The 20,436-nt window shown below is 40.4% G+C and overlaps 1 protein-coding gene across 2 annotated transcripts in view; it reads right to left on the reverse strand.

Moving 5' to 3' along the window:
- The window catches only part of LOC150075305 (putative nuclear hormone receptor HR3), a 163,025-nt gene that overhangs the window by 105,625 nt on the left and 36,964 nt on the right, over window positions 1–20,436 (reverse strand). The window contains exon 1 of one of the 2 annotated variants that reach the window (XM_090389178.1): window positions 4,317–4,426. The exons of the other annotated variant lie outside the window; for it this stretch is intronic. The gene's annotated coding sequence lies outside the window, so the exon portion shown is untranslated. Of the gene's footprint in view, window positions 1–4,316; window positions 4,427–20,436 lie in introns of those variants that run through there. 2 annotated transcript variants of the gene reach the window in all.

The raw sequence follows: 20,436 nt of genomic DNA on the forward strand, positions 1-20,436 counted from the left end.
AAAAATATTGAAATTTTTGCATCGGTATACTGCAGTCGCAAAATTGTCACACTGCTCAGGTCTGCCAAAGCAGGAGCCCGAAGAATCGGGGGGGGGGGGGGGGGGGGGGGCTAATATGGATCCGGCAATCCAGTCAATGCCACCGTAAGAATATTCTTAAGGTGACATTGATCCAGTTCGGCAATCTGGTGAGTTGGCCCAGAATTTATAATTTTGCCACTGGTATATAGGCTCTCTAATTACTAATTAAATCTGTAACTAATAATTTATTATTATTCATTTAGTAATAAATTATTCAATATTAACATGCAGATTTTTTTCAATATCTATTTTAAAATTTTATTTTAAACCTTATAACCTCAACAGTCATAACAACTTGCAAAAATCTCATAAAACTATAAAGAAATAATCTAATAATAAAATTAAAAATCCTTTTGTTTATCACTTTTTTTTTTATTGAATTCTGTACTTTTATTCGACAGAATAAACTATTTCGTAAAAAAGTGATATAAACAATATTCATAAGAAACAGTGATATAAACAGTTCACCTTGTTAGGGCTAAAAACAATAACTTCTGTTTATTGTATAAAAGATTTTTTTTCACTGCAAACATTTTTTGAGCAAGTATCTCACATTTTTTCGAAGATTTTTAATGGGAGTTCTGCTGTCAGTGATGCAATTTTGAACTTTTTTTTTTTCCTATGACTAATAGAAATTAAAAGCAAATTTCGGAAATACATATTCATCAAGTTTCTTATTATCAACTATTTTCACAACCTCATCCAGATGAATAAACTCATTGGCACCAATTTACCACCAAACTTAAAACAAAGCCGAATCTACTGAGATTTGGTGGCACTCCTCAAGGGCCCCAAAGTCATAGAAGGGCTTGGACCAACATAATTATTGCACTCAATAAAGTTTTATTATTATTATTTATAACTTTTAATTGCATCTCATTTACTATAAAAATGCTCTTTTTGTTTAAATATACGACATTACCATTAATATTAGAATTAGGAGAAGCATATGATGTAAGAAAGCAAACTTATACAGTATCAGCCAAGGAAAAAAAAAAAAAAAAAAAAAAAACACTTCCCATTTCACCAATCCATTCGCTCCAATAGTTTGCCCACTTCTTCCTTGAATTTATTTAAGCTATAAACTTCCACGACAGGTGGAAGTTTGTTCCAGCAATCAACTACTCGCTGGCTAAAGGTAAATTTCCACACATCTATGCTACAACTGTCTGTCCTCATTTTGAGTTTATGCTCCCTCAGGTTTATAATCTGAGCAAGAGGAAGAATCCCATCAGCAGTGAGCCTACTCAAACCATTCAAGGCCTTATACACCGTCAGATTGCCTCACAGGTGCTGTCTCCAGATGCTGCAATTTGCAAAACTTAAACCTTTCTTCATAAGAGCATCCCTTCATTCCCCTCACCAGTCTTGTTGCCCTTCTCTGTACTTGTTCTAGCAACTCTACATCCTAAAATGCGGTACGCTCCAAACCTGTACATAGTACTCAAGGTGTGGCCTGGCCATTGCCTTATACAAGAGGATAATCATCTCATCTCTGCCAGCAAAATTCCTGTATATCATTGACAAGACCCCCGTGACCTGCTCTGGCAGCCTGTCTGCGCTGCACAGAAAACTTTGTATCTGACTGCTCAATTATCCCCAGGCCTTTTTTATTCTCCACTACCCTGAGTGTAGTACTACACAGTTGGTACATTACTCTGGGGTTACTGCTACCCATATGCAGTACTTTGCATTTGTCAATGTTAAACTTCAGTTTCCACTTCTCAACCCACCTACCCAACTTTTCTAGATCCTGTTGCAGTAGCGTACTGTTATTAATCTCATTAACAATCCTGCTAACCTTTGTATCATCTCCAAGCTTTGACATTAAGCCTGATATACCATCATTTTTTTTTTTTTTTTGTTAGATATTGCCGCATCGGCTTCTGTGGCCATAATGCACCTCCCAAAGTTTTTACATTTTACTCTGATCCAAGCCCAAGGCGGGATCGAACCTGCGACCTTTGGGTTGCCAGACAGGCACTTTACCCACCTAGCTAGCCCGGTCAGCACCTTCATCAATAGCATTGATAAATATACAAAACAAAAATGGGCACAACACTGAACCCTGCAGGACTCCACTAAAAATGTACGTTTGTCGTATAAATTGGAGCAATGTAGCATTAGGGTGGTTAAGTAATTGGAGGCAAACGATAGTTATAAATGGCCTCTGCTCTGCTCTGCACAGACTAATGTGATGAGTGAGTTCCATAGAGGTCAATGTGAGGCCCCTTACAGTTTTTAATATTTATTAATGACATTGATGTAGGTATTTCAAGTTTGCTGATGATAATGATGAAAAAGTGGACATAGTAATTAATTATAGTAATCAGGGTGATACCTGGGGGTACTTCAAAAGGAGCCATATAAACTCAGCAGATGGGCTGTAAAATGACAATTGTGGTTTAATTGATGTTGTTCTGTGATTACTGCATTTTGGTAGCATTAATCACAGAACAACACATACCATTTGGCCAATACCAAACTCAAAACATCTGGGTATGAAAAAGAGCCGGGAGTAATTGTAGAGTCTGACATGAAATTCCCTTTGCGGTGCAAACAAGCTGCTAGAACATCTCGTAGAGTTCTGTCAATGATATACTGCAACTTTATCAAAAAGGACAACAAGATGATGATCCTACTGTATAAGGTAATAGTTAGTAGTTAGACCACACCTGGAACACTGCATATAGTTTGGAAACCTCATTTCAAGAAGGATATAGTGTTGAAAATAGTGCAGAGCAAGCAACATGATTGGTGGGAACATAAAAAGATATTATTACTAAGAAACTGAGGTTCATTGCAGTCTCTCAAAACTAGGCATTTGTGGGATGACCTAATTGAAACTTATAAAGCTTTAAAAAGGGCTAAGTAAACCAAATGCTGATGGGATAAATGCTGATGGGATACCGACTTTCTGAGATGGGGGCATAAATTTAAATTGAAAGAGGAGGGCTGCAGAATACATGTGTGGAAATTTGCATTCAGTCAAAGAGTAATCAATCAATTGTTGGAATTAACTTTCATCTGGTATTGGGAAGATGGGTAGTTTGAATAATTATTGGAGGGAATTATTAATAAATTATTGGAATTTTTATTTATACATTATGGGAAGTAAAGTGCAAATTAAGTTTTTTTTTTTTTTTTCCAACTAAAACTCCTTTAGCAGCACCCCAGGCTGTTTCCACATAGGTGCAACTTGAATCCGTGGATTGACAAAAATCGCAATGAAAATGCGACACGAAATGAAATGGGTAGCAGCAATGCATGATGCAATCAGTATCCCTACAGCGCGGCCACGGTGTAACTCGCATGCGTGTCACGTTTAAAATCGCTATATCTCAGCTTCTAGCAGTCCGATTTTAAAAATTTTTTAAATCAAAATATTTCTTTCGTCATTCCCTACCGTATTTCATAAAAAAATTTCGACGAAAAAAAAATTTATAATTCAACATGCCGATGAATAATGGTGAGCGTTGTAGAGCACGTATTGTGCAATGCGACCGAAACCACCTCCACTGAGTACAAAGAAGAGATCTGTAAAAACTTTGTAATAACTTGTAAAACAATTGTAATATATTAAACCACTGTAACATTAAAATAATACCGTTTCACTTAACTTCCGCTATACGTGCTCGGCACACAATTTTTTTTTTTTTTTTTTTTTTTTCCCCCACTGGTTCTGTATAAGTCTTGCTTTGCCAATACTAATATTTCTATTCCGCATTATTTCATATCACATTCATATTAAAGTAATCTATAAATCTTTGTATATACAGTATGTGAAAATTTATAAAATAACCTCTAAAAATAAAAGCATGTGCTCTGAGGTTCCAGACTGCCTATGAATGCAAGTCAAACTAGATACGAAAACAGTTCTAAGGAATCAACAAACACGTGTGCTTACAATTTTTCACGCAATCTTTTAATTCTCGACGTATTTGACCAAGAGGACAGATCTCATCCCCAGCCACATTCTAATTTTACAGTAGATAAATCAAATCTGTACATTTTTTTTTTTTTTTATCTGAAACGAATACACGTATATATAAACTGCTTCGGCTACAATATACATAGCCGAGCCGAAGCAGTAATACAAACTGCTTCGGCCATGTATATTGAGACGGATAAATAGTACTGTAGCTGAAGCAGTTTATAGTCTCAATATACATAATTAAATATCATTGGCCATTGCATTCCTCACACGCAAACTTTGAGATATGTGTTGAACTTACTTTCTGGATCATCTCTATTATTGCAAAAATGAATCCATGTGACTATTGCAAACTGCCGTAATCCTCAGCTCATCAACTATTGACCTATGTCAATCACAATTTTTTTTTTTTTTTTCTCAAGCGCATTGTTCAACTTACAACCAGAGGTCATAATATATTGGATCAAATTTTTACTAATGCCTCTAAATATAACAAATTCCCTGTATCAGTATCATTCGACTCCAGTCACCTACCGGTCTCTAAACTCTTTTTCATTAACTAATTCTAATGGCCTCCGTAACCGAGTGTTCAAACGCGAAGTTACGATTTGACTGACTGCGGTTCAAGCAGGATGACTATTACATGTGGTATAATATTCTTGTATTGTCTCTATCTTGTGAACTCCTGACCATAATATGTAGTCGTCCTGGAGTATACACAAAGTTTGTTTACTTATTAATAATATAGTAATAGTTGCAAGAAAGCAAGCATATGAGCTTATGTAGCATCAGCCAAAAAAAAAAAATTACACACAATCATTCCCTCAAAACGTTTCTCCAGTTTCTCCTTGAATTTATTTAAGTTATCGACTTCCACAACCACAGATGGAAGTTTGTTCCACTAATTAACCACCCGCTGGCTAAAGACAAATTTCCGCACATCTATTCTCAGCTGTCTTTCCTCAATTTGAATTTATGTCCCCTCAGGTTCGTAAGCTGAGCATGCGGAAGAATCCCATCTGAATTCGGTGTGCTCAACTCATTCAAGGCCTTATACACCTCAATCAGATAAATTCGTAGGTACCTAGTCTCCAGGCGCTGCAATTTGCAGAATTTAAGCCTCTCTTGGTAAGAGGACCCCTTCGTCCCCCTCACCAATCTTGTTGCCCTTCTCTTTACATGCTCAAGCAAATCTACACCCTTTCTAAAATGGGGCCTCCAGACGTGTACACAGTACTCAAGGCATGGCCTGACCATTGCCTTATACAAAGGGATAATCGCCTCCTTTTCCATGTTAGCAAAATTCCTGTATATCATTGACAAAACCCAATGACCTGCTCTGGCACCTGTCTGCATTGCTCAGAAAACTTCATATCTGATTGCACAATTGCTCCCGGGTCTTTTTCATTTTCTACCACCCTAAGTGTGGTAGAAAATGAAACGTACCAACTGTGTACCACACTGTTGGTACATTCCTCTGGGGTTACTTCTACCCAAATACAGTACTTTGCATTTGTCAATGTTAAACTAAACTTCAGTTGCCACTTCTCTGCCCAACTTTTTTAGATCCTGATGCAGTAGCATACTGTCATTACTCTCATTAACAACACTGCTAACCTTTGTGTCATCTGCAAACTTCGACACTAAGCCTGATATACCTTCATCAATATCATTTATAAATATACAAAACAAAAGTGGGCCCAACACCGGACCATGTGGGACTCCACTAATAACATTAGTCAACGAAGAGCAGCATCCACTGATTACAACCCTCTGTCTTCTCTCACTCAACCACCCTTTTATCCGTTGTAGCAACTTACCATTAATAACATTCTACTCCAATTTGTACAGTATCAAAAAATAATTTTTATATCATATACTTGTTCAGGAAAAGCTTTCCTGAAATCCAAGTATATGATATCAAAATTATTTTTTGCATCCAGTTCCTTTGTAACCACATCATAGTATCCAATCAAATTTCTCAGACAACACTTTCCCTTAACAAACCCATACTGTGTCTGAATTATTGCTGCAGTCTTGTCTAGATGATCCTGCAATGCATCTTTAACCAGTGACTCCATTATTTTACCCGGAACAGAAGTCAAACTAACTGGTCTGTAATTACTCGTGTCACCCTTCGATCCCCCTTTTGTGAATTGGGGATACATTTGCACATCTCCAATCTGTGGGGGCTTCTCCTGAGTCCAAGGATGCTCTCATAATTATGGCTAAGGGTTTACTGCCACCTTTAATATAACTGGATAGATCCCATCCCCGCAGGTGCCTTTCTTATGTTTGACTTCAAAATTTCTCCTCCACTTTACTCTTAGTTATTACAAAATCATTAAGCACCCTGTTACAGTTTGATAAACTTCTGTCATTTTCCACCCTTAATAACTCCTCATGCATGTGTGAATGTAGGTGCAAAATACTCATTCAATTTGTTAGCTATCAGAGCAGGATCATCAACAGTCGAACCATCGATATCAAGTGGACCAATCTGATTCATCCCCTTCCTTTTAGAGTTTATATAAGTAAAGAAGTCCTTGCTGTTATTCTTAGCATCCTTTGCCAAAGGTTTCTTGTAATCTGCCTTCGCTTGCGGAATCGCTTTTTGTGACTTGATAAGAGACTAGCTTATATCTGCCATAGTTTCTGTGCTGCCTATATTCTTGTGTATACTCCGGCACGACCACCAGTTCAGTGCAGTTTACAATAAATCAATGAATACAAATGTTATTCGTATTTAGCAGTCACGGGCTTGAACCTCGGTCCACTCAAAGGCCTTATTAATTGAATTAATCGTAATAATTCAAAATGAGAATTTTTAATGTGAAAAGTTTCAACCAGCAATATTATGCTGAAATTTTAAATCTTTGCTCCTGGGAATTGCTGCTGAATTGTTCTGTTGAAACTACCTACTTTTTTTTTTTTTTCGATCTAGCTTTCGTTATTCTACAAACTAACAGCTGCAAAACTCTGGACTCATTCTTCCCGTTCAAAAGCATCGTGATTCTTCCATCTTCTACTCTCTTCAAGTGTGTGTGTGTGTGTGTGTGTGTGTGTGTGTGTGTGTGTGTGTGTGTGTGTGTGTGTGTGTGTGTGTGTGTGTGTGTGTGTGTGTGTGTGTGTTAGGACCAGGGTATGTCTGCCAGGGGCAAAAAGTTGATGACGTTGTAGAGCGGATATCATCTTTTAAGGGCACAAAAGGTGATATTGTTGTACACGTTGGCACTAATGATATTAAGAGTAGGAGACCGGCGGAATTACTTAACAAGTACAGGTCACTGTTGAACAAAAGCCGTGAATTAGGGTTGAAATTGAAAGTGTCTGCAATTCTGCCCAGACACGATAGGAGGGAGTATATGATGAGAGCCCTGTCAATCAATTCGGCCCTGGAAAGATTGTGCAGGGCTCAAGGGGTAGAATTTTTTTCAGCCTGGTCTGTACTTGTTAACAGGAGAGATTGCTTCTACAGGGATGGGATACACTTAAATAGAAAGGGTGCAAGAATATTTGCTGACGCTATCGAGGCAGTGTTAGGTGGGTCGGAAAACTGCTAGCTTGGGGGGATACAAGGACTAATAGATTAACAGTAGCCACTGGCAGAGGTGAAAGTGATTCTTGCACTGCTTCTATTGGAATGAGCCGCAGCCTGGAAAATAAGATGCAGGATATTTCAGAGACTGCTGGGAATCATTGGGGTACAAGTAAACACATGGGTTGTGTTAGGGTAGCTAAGAAAAAGAACAGGTGCATGTATACTTGTGTGTACACCAATGCTAGGAGTTTAGTAAATAAATTTGATGAATTTGAGGTATTGCTCAAAACATCAAAGGCAGATATTGTGGGGATTTCAGAGACGTGGTGTCACACAGATATAAGAAATGCAGAACTGGAATTTGGGGAGTACAATGTCTACAGAAAGGATAGACAGGATAGGAAGGGAGGAGGGGTTATGCTATTAGTTAAAAAACACATAAAATCCAAGGAAGTGAAGCCAGTCGACATCGCTGGACAGTGCAGAGTCGAGTCAGTTTGGTGTGACATAAGCATTGGGAGATCAAAATTGAGAGTAGGAGTGTGCTATAGGCCTAATGACTCTGATGAGTATAATAAGAAACTGTTCGGAGAAATAGAGTGGGCCAGTAAATCAGAGAGTCTTATAATGGGGGATTTTAATTTCCCAGATATTGACTGGAATTTGGGGGCTGGTCACTCACACAGTAGCAAGGCTTTTGTGGATTTATTGGATGATTGTTTTCTATATCAGCATGTTCGGGAGGCAACTAGAGGGAGTAATACTCTTGATTTGATTATCAGTAGTGATTCTTCATGCATTAAGAATCTGCAGATAAATGAACCACTTGGTGGCAGTGATCACAGTGTGCTGAAGTGGGAGTTACTCAAAGAGGTAACTACCATTAGGGGTAAAGGGAAAGGGTATTGCTTTCGTAAAGGCGACTACAATGGACTGAGACAGTATTTAAATTCTATACAGTGGGATCAACTGATGATATTGCCAACAGCAAATTCAAAATGGGAAGCATTCAAAGAACTTATCGTGGAAGCTACTAGGCTTTACATACCAACTAAGAAATATTGTTCAAGGTTTAGGCCTAAATGGTTGTCAGATGAACTAATGAGGCATATGGCAGAGAAGAAAAATGCATGGGATACATACAAATTAACACGTGACACGGACGCCTATGATAGATACAAGTTGATCTGTAACCAAGTTACAAAGGAGGTTAGGCAGGCGAAGGCAGATTACGAGAGATCCTTGGCAAGGGATGCGAAGAAAAACAGCAAAGAGTTCTTTACTTATGTAAACTCTAGAAGGAAGGGGATGAATCAGATTGGTCCACTTGAGATCGATGGGTCAACTGTTGATGACCCTGCTCGGGTAGCTAACAAACTAAATGAATATTTTGCATCGACATTCACACATGAGGAGTTATTCAGCGAGGGGAATGCCAGAGGTGTATTCAACTCTAGCAGTAAGCTAGAGAATCTTGTAATAACTGAGAGCAAAGTGGAGGAGAAATTGTTGAAGATAAACACAAGAAAGGCACCTGGGGTGGATGGGATCTATCCAGTTATATTAAAGGAGGCAGCAAAGGAGGTAAGCAAACCCTTAGCCATAATTATGAGAGCTTCCTTGGACTCAGGGGAGGTACCCATTGACTGGAGATGTGCAAATGTGACCCCAATTCACAAAGGGGGATCAAAGGCTGACACAAGTAATTATAGACCTGTGAGTTTAACTTCTGTTCCCGGAAAATTAATGGAGGCACTGGTGAAAGAAGCACTGCAGGATCATCTAGACAAGACTTCAGTTATAGCTAGGACACAGCATGGTTTTGTTAAGGGGAAGTCTTGCCTGACCAATTTGATTGGATACTATGATGCAGTCACAAAAGAACTGGATGCAGGGAATAACTTTGATATTATATACTTGGATCTTAGAAAGGCTTTTGATACTGTTGCACATGGAAGACTGCTGCACAAATTGGAGCAGTGTGGCATTGGAGGCAAGTTGCTGCTATGGATAAAGGGGTGGTTGAGGGGGAGAAGACAGAGAGTGGTAATCAATGGACACTGCTCATCGTGGACTAATGTTATTAGTGGAGTCCCTCAGGGTTCAGTATTGGGGCCTTTATTGTTTTCTGTATTTATAAATGATATTGATGATGGTATATCAGGCTTAATGTCCAAGTTTGCAGACGATATGAAGGTTGGCAGGGTTGTCAAGGACACTACTGACACTATGCTGCTGCAACAGGATTTGGAAAGGTTGAGCAGATGGGCTTCGAGGTGGCAAATGAAGTTTAACATTGACAAATGTAAAGTACTACATATGGGAAACAGCAACCCCAGAGCAACGTATCAACTCTGTGGTACTACACTGACAGTGGTAGAGAATGAAAGGGACCTGGGGGTGGTGGTGCAGGCAGATATGAAGTTCTCTGAGCAGTGCAGACGAGCTGCAAGAGTAGCTCATGGTGTATTGTCAATGATATATAGGAATTTTTCTAGCAGGGATAAGGAGGTGATTATTCCCTTGTATAAGGCAATGGTCAGGCCACACCTAGAGTACTGTATACAGGCCTGGAGGCCTCATTTCAGGAAGGATGTAGAGCTGCTGGAACGAGTACAGAGAAGGGCAACTAGATTGGTGAATGGGACAAAGGGGTTCTCTTACGAAGAAAGGCTTAAGTTTTGCAAATTACAGTGTCTGGAAACTAGGCACCAGCGGGGTGATCTGATAGAGGTGTACAAAGCCTTGAATGGTTTGAGCATGCTCAATGCTGATGGGATTCTTCCTCTAGCTCAGAAAAATCACCTGAGAGGGCATAAATTCAAATTGAGGAAAGACAGATGTAGGATAGATGTGCGGAAATTTGCCTTTAGCCAGCGGGTGGTTGGTGGGTGGAACAGACTTCCATCCCTTGTCGTGGAAGTTGATAGCCTAAATAAGTTTAAGGCTCAGCTGGACAGGTATTTCGAACGAACAGAGGGGTGAAGTGGAAGTGGTTATTTTTATTTATTTATGTTACTTTTTTTTTTTTTTTTTTTTTGGCTGATGCTGCATAAGCTTGCTTTCTTGCATCAAATGCCTCTACTAATGCTAATGCTAATGCTAATGCTAAACGGAAAAGCCACTTAGGCTATGAGGCGACAGTGTATAATGTTCGATTTGACTGTTTGCTGGAGGAAAAACCCGAGTTTCCGTGAAATTACAAAAAAAAAAAAAAAAAAGCATGTAACTTGCATGAGACCGTCTAATTCTACCGTGCTCTGAAAAAGCCCATAAAAATTCCTCGCGATTCGTACCCTCCCCCACGTACCTTCCATGCAGCCTGGGATGGACGATGATTATATCCACCATCCGCGAGCGCTGCTTTTGTCAAAAACAAGCAAAAATTAGTTCGTAGTATAAAAAATTTCCCTCTACGAACAGCTTCCTTATTCTCAGGCTCGTTTTATATTTTTAGCAAAGAAAAAATCCTTAATTAATGACTTCATTAACACAAGTTAAAAACTTGTGCCTCAATATATCCAAAAACAAAACAAAAAAAAAAAAAATTTGCTTTATTCTTCCATCAAACTTCCAACTTGATAATTGCATTAATCACATTGCCAGAGTTAAAAATATTATCCCCCCCACCATGGCATTGACTTGTCCTTTGAAAACACCTACCCAATTTGCAATTTAAACTCCTACATTTCGAAGGATCAAATTTAAAATTCAATTAACTCTCTCCCCATTAAAAGGACAGCTGGAGTTGATGGAATCCCGTTTTTCTTTCTTAAAATTGGAAGTGTGTATATCCTAGATTTTCTTACATGCTTCTTTAATCAGTCTTTTTTGACAGTCATTTCGTTTCACGTTAGGATTTCCCGAGAAGAAACACTCATACATCCTTGTCAATGATGTCTGTAAACTGTTCTCTGGTCGGATTGCCTGTTTTGTTGGATGAAAACCCAGTACACTGGAAGAAAGGGGGAAGAAACCTTGATGCTCTGGCCCTGAGACGGATTAATAGAACCGCGTCGTGAAAAAAAAAAGTCGCGTCATTCACAGAACTCGAACCCAGGCTTCTTTAATCTGTTTTTTTTTAAAAATAACATTAATCTTAAATGAAGGTTAACGGCTTTCGGAGGAAGGTGATTGTTTCATCCAGCATTCAACAAAGTGGTACTCTTTTGACACTGCTACTCTCTTCCCATCTTCAGCCCTTTTTTTTTTGAAAAACCACCCTAAAGTAATCTATATCGATGATGTAAAAATTTTGCCTAGTTTCGACTCCTTTAACTCGTGCCTTCTCTCAAAAGGTTTACTCTAAAGCCATTAAAGCATTCGCAAATTATCTTGTTCTATTTAATCTTTCAACAAACCCTTATAAATCGGAACATTTGCAAATTTCTTTCAAAAGAGGCATTTTAACATTAGCGTCTTTTTGATATCTCCATTACTAAAGCTGACACTCACAAAGACTTTGGTATTCATTTTTTGACTACAAATTCGATTTTTTCCTTCATATTATCCCTGACAAAATTAACAAAAATCATTTGGATTTTAAAAGATAGTCTACGTGTCTCCTCTCTTCAGTTAGTTATCGAATATTTTAATCTGATCGTTCTATTTGCCTCCCCAATTTGAGCTGGAGTTGCCAAACCTAATTTTAAAAAATGTCTCCTTCCACAAATATTGGTTCCTCAAATGGCTCTTTTCAAAGAAAACTCTGAGAAAGTCATCTCCAAAACGACTATGGCTGAATATTCACACTATTTTCTGTTTGAAGTTGACATTCTGAAAGTAAATTTGTCTCTCCTCAGCTATAATTCAAAAGTTTGGTTGTCCTATTTTTTGGAACTGGTAGGAAATTCCTCACAGATCAAGTAAATTCAAACCCAAACTTATTTACCTACTCAAGACTTCATCAATTTGATATGCACTATCTTCTCTGCCTGATTTCAAGCTTCAATCCTTAAACAATGATCCTGTCCTCCTCGCACCTGATCGAAACAGCAAGTACTTTAACCTGACTTGTAAGAGAATTGCTGAAATGAACTCTACATAATCAAAAGATTCATTTACCCTATGACTAAACTCACACTTATTTTTGATGTCATCAGTTAGGTAGGCGCAATCAATTTTATGTTTCTCTATCTGACATTGACAATTCTACAAATTTTTGTTTTTGAAAATGCGCATATGTTTTGTTTATCTGTTTTTATTGTTAATTTTTAAGGTAAGCACTCCTGCCGCTTAGCTGTTTTGCGGAATATCTTTTGTTACTTTTTACGATATTCATCTAGTTGTACTTGTAACTGTTGCTCGAGGAACACCTGGCTTGTTATGTGATCCAACCCAACCTGTTCCAGCACTGTTCCTTGTGTTACAATGTGGGTCACTTTACTTGAACTCCAAGTTTTCGGAATTAATTGATATTGTCCTCGGGGGGGGGGGGGGGTAGCACATTGATTATAACCACAGTCCTCTCCACACCATGTGGAAAAGATTTGCGTTCGAATCCATCAATGACGAGAGGAACTTTAATAGCTCTTTTTGATACAGTAGTTGACTTAGTCAGTCTCAGGAGAGGGCAGCAAGGTTTTTTCTTCCAGAATTCCAGGAGTTTTCGTCCAGCAAAACAGGAAAACTGAGCAGATAATCACAATTTAAAGATATAATGCACATGGGTGAATGAGTTTGTTCTCTAAGGTAATAATCCTAAGATGAAATATTTAAATATTCAAATGACAATAAATCAATATAAATTTAAAAATAAATTTATATTAATTCATTGATTATCTAACACTGAAACTGGCACGAACTGACACAAAAAAAAAAAAAAAAAAGTATTAGGAAAAATTGTCCCACTCTAAAAAAGTTAACTGAATCGTCTGAACTTTTAAACGGTGATACCCTGCATTAATAAATGCAAATTATCAAAGAGACAAAAAAAAGAAAAGAAAAAGAAAATCAGCTATAAGCAAATATAAGGAGGTACAGAGACACTGAGATGGTCAACACATACTATTAATAAATACGAAAGAAAAATACCGAATAGTATGGAACTAATTTGCGGGAAAGATTTTTAAGATGTGCGCAGGCCATTCTCTGGGGAATGGACTGTGCACACCAGAGAATGACCTCATCAGCTTATGTGTAATATGTCCATAAATTGCGTGTGCTCCCTGGTTGATTTGCCTATTTTGCTGGACGAAAAACCTTTTTGTCCACGCCGGAAACCGAATAACTCAGCCATGGAATGAAAAAAGACCATAAAAGTTACTAGCGTCATTGACGGGATTCGAACCACACTAACACAAGGTGTAAGATATATTTAGTGTCAGACGGCACCAGGGATTTCCCCTATCTCTGCGTAGTTTTCCTTGTGGGTGTACCAGTTTGCTGGAAATGCCAGCGATTTAAAGTGTATGGATATTGTATATGTGTAGTGTCGTGTACCGTTGTTCATCTGGTCGTTTAGCCGCTGGACCCCTGCTGTGGCCCAACGTTGCCCCACCTTCACCCCGTGGAGGCAGACCAGGAACCCAGTAGTTTTAATTTCACTCTGGCAGATCCTGCGAGCTAATTTCCTGAGATTTCAGTGGCTAGGACCTAAAAATAAAAAAAAATTTTTTGGGCAATCGCTGAATAAAATGGAAGGCGAAAAGTTAATATCAACACAGTTAGATTTGTACTTATGAATTTTGATAGCTGTTTAGGCAGAGTAGGGGGGAAGACTGAAGGTTGGGGAAAAAGACAGAAATATGGGGTCAATAGGGAAGGCGACCCTAGAGTTGGTAGTGAGGCACGCCCATGCCCCACCTGAGGGAAAGTAGGGCGGGGGGGCAGAGTCTTTCCCCACCAGGGAGTGTGGAAGGAATGGCACGATGCTAAGGAGCGGTACAGGTCGTCATATGGCGCCTTTGCAGCATGGTTGCATTTGTCTAGTCCGGTGTAGTCGTCTGTTTCTTGATGGCTTCATTCCTGTAGTAGAGCTCAGTCCAGTGGGTGTGACAAGTCTTGTTACGTGACGGCAGTGTCTCTGCTGACTTGTTGGGTCTGGCCTACCACGACACACACAGGTCCAGGTCCCCTCCAAGTGCGGTTTGTCTCTTCTTCCTTCGTAACATGGCTTTATGGTGTCAGTCCGGTGTCCCTTTCTTGTGGGGGCGGGGTTTGTCCCATCTTTGGTCATTGAATTTTCGTGTAGTACTTTGCTGGATATGTCTCCGATATCTGTCATTTTAGCCTGGGGTTTTTCAGTTTGGTCCATCTTGGTAAATGGCTATTAATGTCTTCCTTCTGGAGAAGAGTCCTTGTGCATAGAAGCTGAGGGCTGTGAACTCCTCGGGTGTGTCTAGTAGGTGGTGTTCCTCATTGTTCAGTACGTATTGGATCCTTGTGATTAGGAGGCTTCTAAGGTCCTCATACAACTCACACTCATGAATAATATGCTGCCATGTTTCCTGTTCTTTGCAGGTACAGCTAGTCTTCTGTGATGCCCAGTGCGTTCAGCTTGGCTTTGAATGGCCAATGGCCCGTGAGTAGGAAAGTTGTGTTTAATCCAGGGTATAGCCACGCTGGGGCCTTTGGGTATAGTTTGGTGACGTACGGGATGAATTTGAGTGTTATCGCTCCCTTGCTGGTTTCGCTCTACCTGTTTTGCCATATCTGTGTCAAGTGATCTACTATTCTTTGTTTTTCTCTCTCTTCCGATTGTTGGTAATGTCGATGGTAGTCATTTATCGTGGTCGGCGTTCCTTGGATAGATGATACATAAGCCCGCAGCGGGCCACTTCCAGGTCCAGAGGTAGGACCCCTGCCAGGACCTGCAGTGCACTTGTGCTCACCGTACGACACGCCCCTGTTATTGTGAGCAGAATGTTTTGTTTAATTGTCTCCATTAATCTTCTATTCACTGCAGTACCCACTTTCACATACCATACGGGAGACCCGTAAGTGATAACCAGGATAAAGATTGCTTTATAGTGTAGGGACAGGGTCCACCTGTTTAGCTGTCTGGCCAACGTGTAACTCTGGCCACCAATGCCACATATTTTCTGAGTTTATCTTTTAGGTATAGAAGGTGTGGCTTGAAGGATAATTTTAGATCAAGGATGATTCCAAGGTATTTAATCTGATTTGACAGTTTCATTGTTATCCCCGTTATCATGATTTGCGGTGGCCTTCTCAAGTTTAAGTTATCTTTGAGTAGTATTGAGCCTGTCTTCTCGGGTGAAATTTTGAGCGTATGGGGCATGGCCCAGTCCTGTAGGACTTGAACGGCTTGGTTTGCATGTGCCTCAAATCCGGATTGTGAGCATGCCGCAATCATCAGCACCAAGTCGTCTGCGAAGGCTTGAGCCTCGACTTCTCCCAGGTCGATGGTGAGTAGTTCATCACTGACACAAAATTAGAAATCAAATTATTATATTAGGGTCTCCCGTAAATGATTACATATACCCCTTTATGTATTATGTCTGTAAATTGCGTGTGTTCTGTGATCGATTTGCCTGTTTTGCTGGACGAAAAAACCCGTTTCTGGAGAGAAAAACCTTGCATTGGCTCGATCAATTTGTAATTGATAGAGCGCCAAAGCTTACCGCCGGAGGACTTGCTAATAAGCGTTCGCTAAGGTTCTCCCTTATTACAGACGTTGGATGTAGTGGACATGTCCAAAGGAATATTCTCTTCAGACATTCTCCGTTCATATCACTAATCCCCAGGGGCTCACATCTCGTGAGTATGGGCTTGGCACACCCAGGGTCCTGAGCTGGATATCATCATTCTTCTTGTCTGGTGCAGCATAAGCCTCAGGCTTCCTTGCACCATATGGCTAATAATAATAATAATAATAATAATAATAATAGTGACTACGCGTAATGTGTTTCTTTTCTTATCATGTTTCAAGCAACGGCCAGTAGAGTGTTACAATAACAGCGGGAAATGAAAAAGTGCTGATACACGAGAGAACCAATGAATTCGGCATTCACAGTTAACTCTTGTCAGTGCATGTGGGGATCGTAGAAGATCCGTCGGGGGAAGACATCTTTAAAGAAAAAGTATTTAAAGATGAACTGTAATGGACGGTCATGTAACTAGAGATTTTGCATACCAATTTTCTAGTATGTAAAACCTCCTGTATTTCTAGTATGTATCACCTGAGTGCAACTAAAGCATTCCCAAGGTATGAACACACAGAAAGCAGGTTTCACACTTTCCGGGAACCAGCACCTACACGAAGCTTAAACGAAGTTATGCGAGTTAATGAGAGCGCATACACAGTTAAAGCATGTCAGAAATAGTCAGCGATGGTTGCGTTAATGTTCGTTACTGTTAATGTTTGCTGCATTGAAAACAACCGGGAACCGAACTATGCAAATTCTTGAGGAATGGGCTAACTTGCACAAATTCTGTATCTCCCCAGGCCTCCATAAATTATGATAGCTGGCAGAATGATCATACTTCAAACAGAATCAAGTACTTCGGAGTTATCCTGGATTCAAAGTTCACGTTCTACCCCCACTTGGCATATCTCCATCAGAAAGTAAGTATACAGCCATATCGCAAGGATTAGCAGACGTGACTGGGGCTTAAAACGTAGCACTCTTTCTCTACTATACAGGGCCATTTTTCTCCTCATCATAACACTGTGGCAGAGTGTGGTATCCGCGAACCACTCTGGCAAAGAATCAACAGAAATTCATCACTATACAGCGCAGTATCCTCCTAGCTACTATACGTGCTTGCTGCACGACTAGCAATCCTGTCCTTCAGGTCCTGGCAGGCGTAGGCGTTCTCCCCTTGGATCTGGAGGTCATTAGGTGGGGTCTACATTATGGCCTCTCTGGAGGACTCCCTGCATCCATCCTGGATATCACTGACGCAGCCAAAAAATGTCAAACAGAAACGAGAAAGAATAGTAAACCAACTAATCCAAATCTGGCAAGACAGATGGACAGAGACAACCAAAGGCCACATTACCAAAAAATTCTTACCAAATGTTGACCAGCTCTATCACAAGCTTCCTCCATGGTTTAGCAAGGATCCTAGCTGTCTCTGCAGGCTCAATGAAACTTGGGAGCACTTCTGCTATGACTGTCCGCTCTATGAAGACATAAGATCAGCCTTCTTCACCAGATCCAGCAAATACCGCGAGGTTATGAACACCTCCTCGTTAATGATGAGAAACAATATCGTGCCTTCGCTCAGTTTGCCCAGAATCTATTCGCTAAAAAGTGTCTGCAGACTGCATATCGCAACAACTCTGAACCTTCCCTATAGAAAAAAAAAAATTAGGAAGCCACTGACTTGAAATTATATACAGTAAACCCTCGCTAATCCGGTTACAATTAATCCGGATCGAAATATGAAAATTCAGTTCACAGTTGAGTATTTTGAAAGACACACGGGATTTAGGAAGGCAGATGAGTAACTCTCACTGCACGCTGATTGATTGTGCAGAGAGAGATGGAACATAGATTACATTGGCTTGCACGTTGTTCAATATTGTTGTTGACTCTAAGTCGGACGGATGCTATTGCTTATATCGCTTCATTTGTGTACTTCTTTATACTTATATACACCGATGAGCTAAAACATTATGACCACCTACCTAATATGATGTTGATCCTCAATGTGCGAACCAAACAATTATATTTAGGCCATCCGAATAATTAAATTCATCTGCCGTGCTGTGTCTTATGTCTGTTAATTGCGTGTTCTATGGTCGATTTGTCTGTTTGCTGGACAAAAAATCCCAGTTTCTGGGGGAAAACCTTGCTATCTACGCCTGAGACCGACTAACTCAGCCACGGAATGAAAAAAGCCCATTAAAGTTCCTCGCGTCATCGACGGGATTCGAACCCGGGCCTTTTCCACCCGGTGTGGGGAAGACGGTGACGATATCCTCAACGTGCAGCCAAAACAGCTCGTACCCGGCGAAGCATGGACGCTACAGGATTTCTAAATGTGTCCTATGCCGAGGACGCTTGGCCACCAGAGGGTGTAAAACGCGCCAGTAAAATCCACTGCAATGACAAGAAAGTATTTTTTGTTTGCTACTGTAGCTGCTTTGACGATATTCTCCAGGGCATCTACAGTTGAGTATAAATTCCGGAAGTCGAACTGGCTTGGCGATTGTAATCCGGAGTTGGTGTAGTGGTTTTCAATCCTGCTCCGCAGGAGGTGTTCCAGAAGTTTGCTTAGGACTGTCAGGAGTGCTATGGGTCGATAGGACCCTGGGAGGTCTTGTTGCTTAGTAGGATTTTTTAAGATTAGGCAGAGCGCCACCACCCTCCAAGCAAGGGGGAAGTATCCCTCTTTTAGTCATTTATTATACAGGGTGTTTCAGTTAAACGTTTCAGAACTTCTAAGAGGGGTAGGGTACATCCTGACAACTCGAAATCATATAGCAATGTGGGGTCGGAAATGCTTTCCTGAAGCGGTGTTGTACACAGAAGCACCATAAAGAAAAGAGACCGTAAGTGAGAAATCGTTTTAATAATACATGAAAAGAAGCAAAAGGTACATGGATTAAAGTAAGTGTTCGAAGTTTCTTCCACGGGCTACAATGCACGCCTCACATCTCCGACGCATGGACATCCGAACATTCTGGAATACTCCAGGCGAATTTCGAATTTCTTCGGCAGCTACTGCGATTCTTGCAACCAGCTCCTCAGCATTGTCAACAGGGGTGTCATAAACTAGCGATTTCATATGACCCCAGAAATAAAAATCAAGACATGATAGGTCGGGTGACCGAGCAGGCCAACGCACGGGACCACCACGTCCGATCCACTGTTGACCAAATGTGACATCCAGGTAGTTACGAACATCTCCGCTATAATGGGCAGGGGCTCCATCGTGTTGGAACCACATTGTCTGTTGCGTCGATGCAAAAATCTGTTCATCTCTCATAAGTTGTGGCAATACTTGCTGCAGAAAGATCAAGTAGATAGGTCCGGTTAGACGACACGGTAACAGGTAAGGGCCGATGAGGTGATCTCCCATAATACCGGCCCATACATTGACCGAAAATCGAATCTGTGCTGCACGAAGTCGTATTGCATGCGGGTTCTCGACCGCCCAGATATGGTCGTTATGCGTGTTGAAAATTCCTTCCCTTGTGAAGGAATTTTCACGGTCATATGAAATCGCTAGTTTATGACACCCCTGTTGACAATGCTGAGGAGCTGGTTGCAAGAATCGCAGAATCGCTGCCGAAGAAATTCGAAATTCGCCTGGAGTATTCCAGAATGTTCGGATGTCCATGCGTCGGAGATGTGAGGCGTGCATTGTAGCCCGTGGAAGAAACTTCGAACACTTACTTTAATCCATGTACCTTTTGCTTCTTTTCATGTATTATTAAAACGATTTCTCACTTACGGTCTCTTTTCTTTATGGTGCTTCTGTGTACAACACCGCTTCAGGAAAGCATTTCCGACCGCACATTGCTATATGATTTCGAGTTGTCAGGATGTACCCTACCCCTCTTAGAAGTTCTGAAACGTTTAACTGAAACACCCTGTATAGATTTATATTTGGTCGGGAATGCCCTCCACTGCCTTTTTTACAAAATCCGGCTCTAGGAGGTTCGCACCTGGGGATTTATTGTTCCGTTGTTTGGAGGCTGCATTTTCCAGCTCAGTCCTGGTGAAGGGCTCCTCTTCTTGTGCCGTGGTATAAGTGCTGTTTTGGTGGCAAAGCAGCAGTTGTTCTGGGGTGGTTTGGTTCTGGTGCTCCAGAAACATGACGTCCAAGATGTTATTAATGGAATCCTTCCATGTCTTGGTAAATTCTCCTTGTGGCTTCTTGGTTGCTGGGATGACTTCACCTCTTGGGAGCTTGTTCGTGGTTACTCGAAAAACCACTCCCCATGGATCATCATTTCCTCTTG

The sequence above is a fragment of the Mastigoproctus giganteus genome, chromosome 14, assembly GCF_048544385.1.
Source record: "Mastigoproctus giganteus isolate SK-2022 chromosome 14, ASM4854438v1, whole genome shotgun sequence".
Lineage (NCBI taxonomy): Eukaryota > Metazoa > Arthropoda > Arachnida > Uropygi > Thelyphonidae > Mastigoproctus > Mastigoproctus giganteus.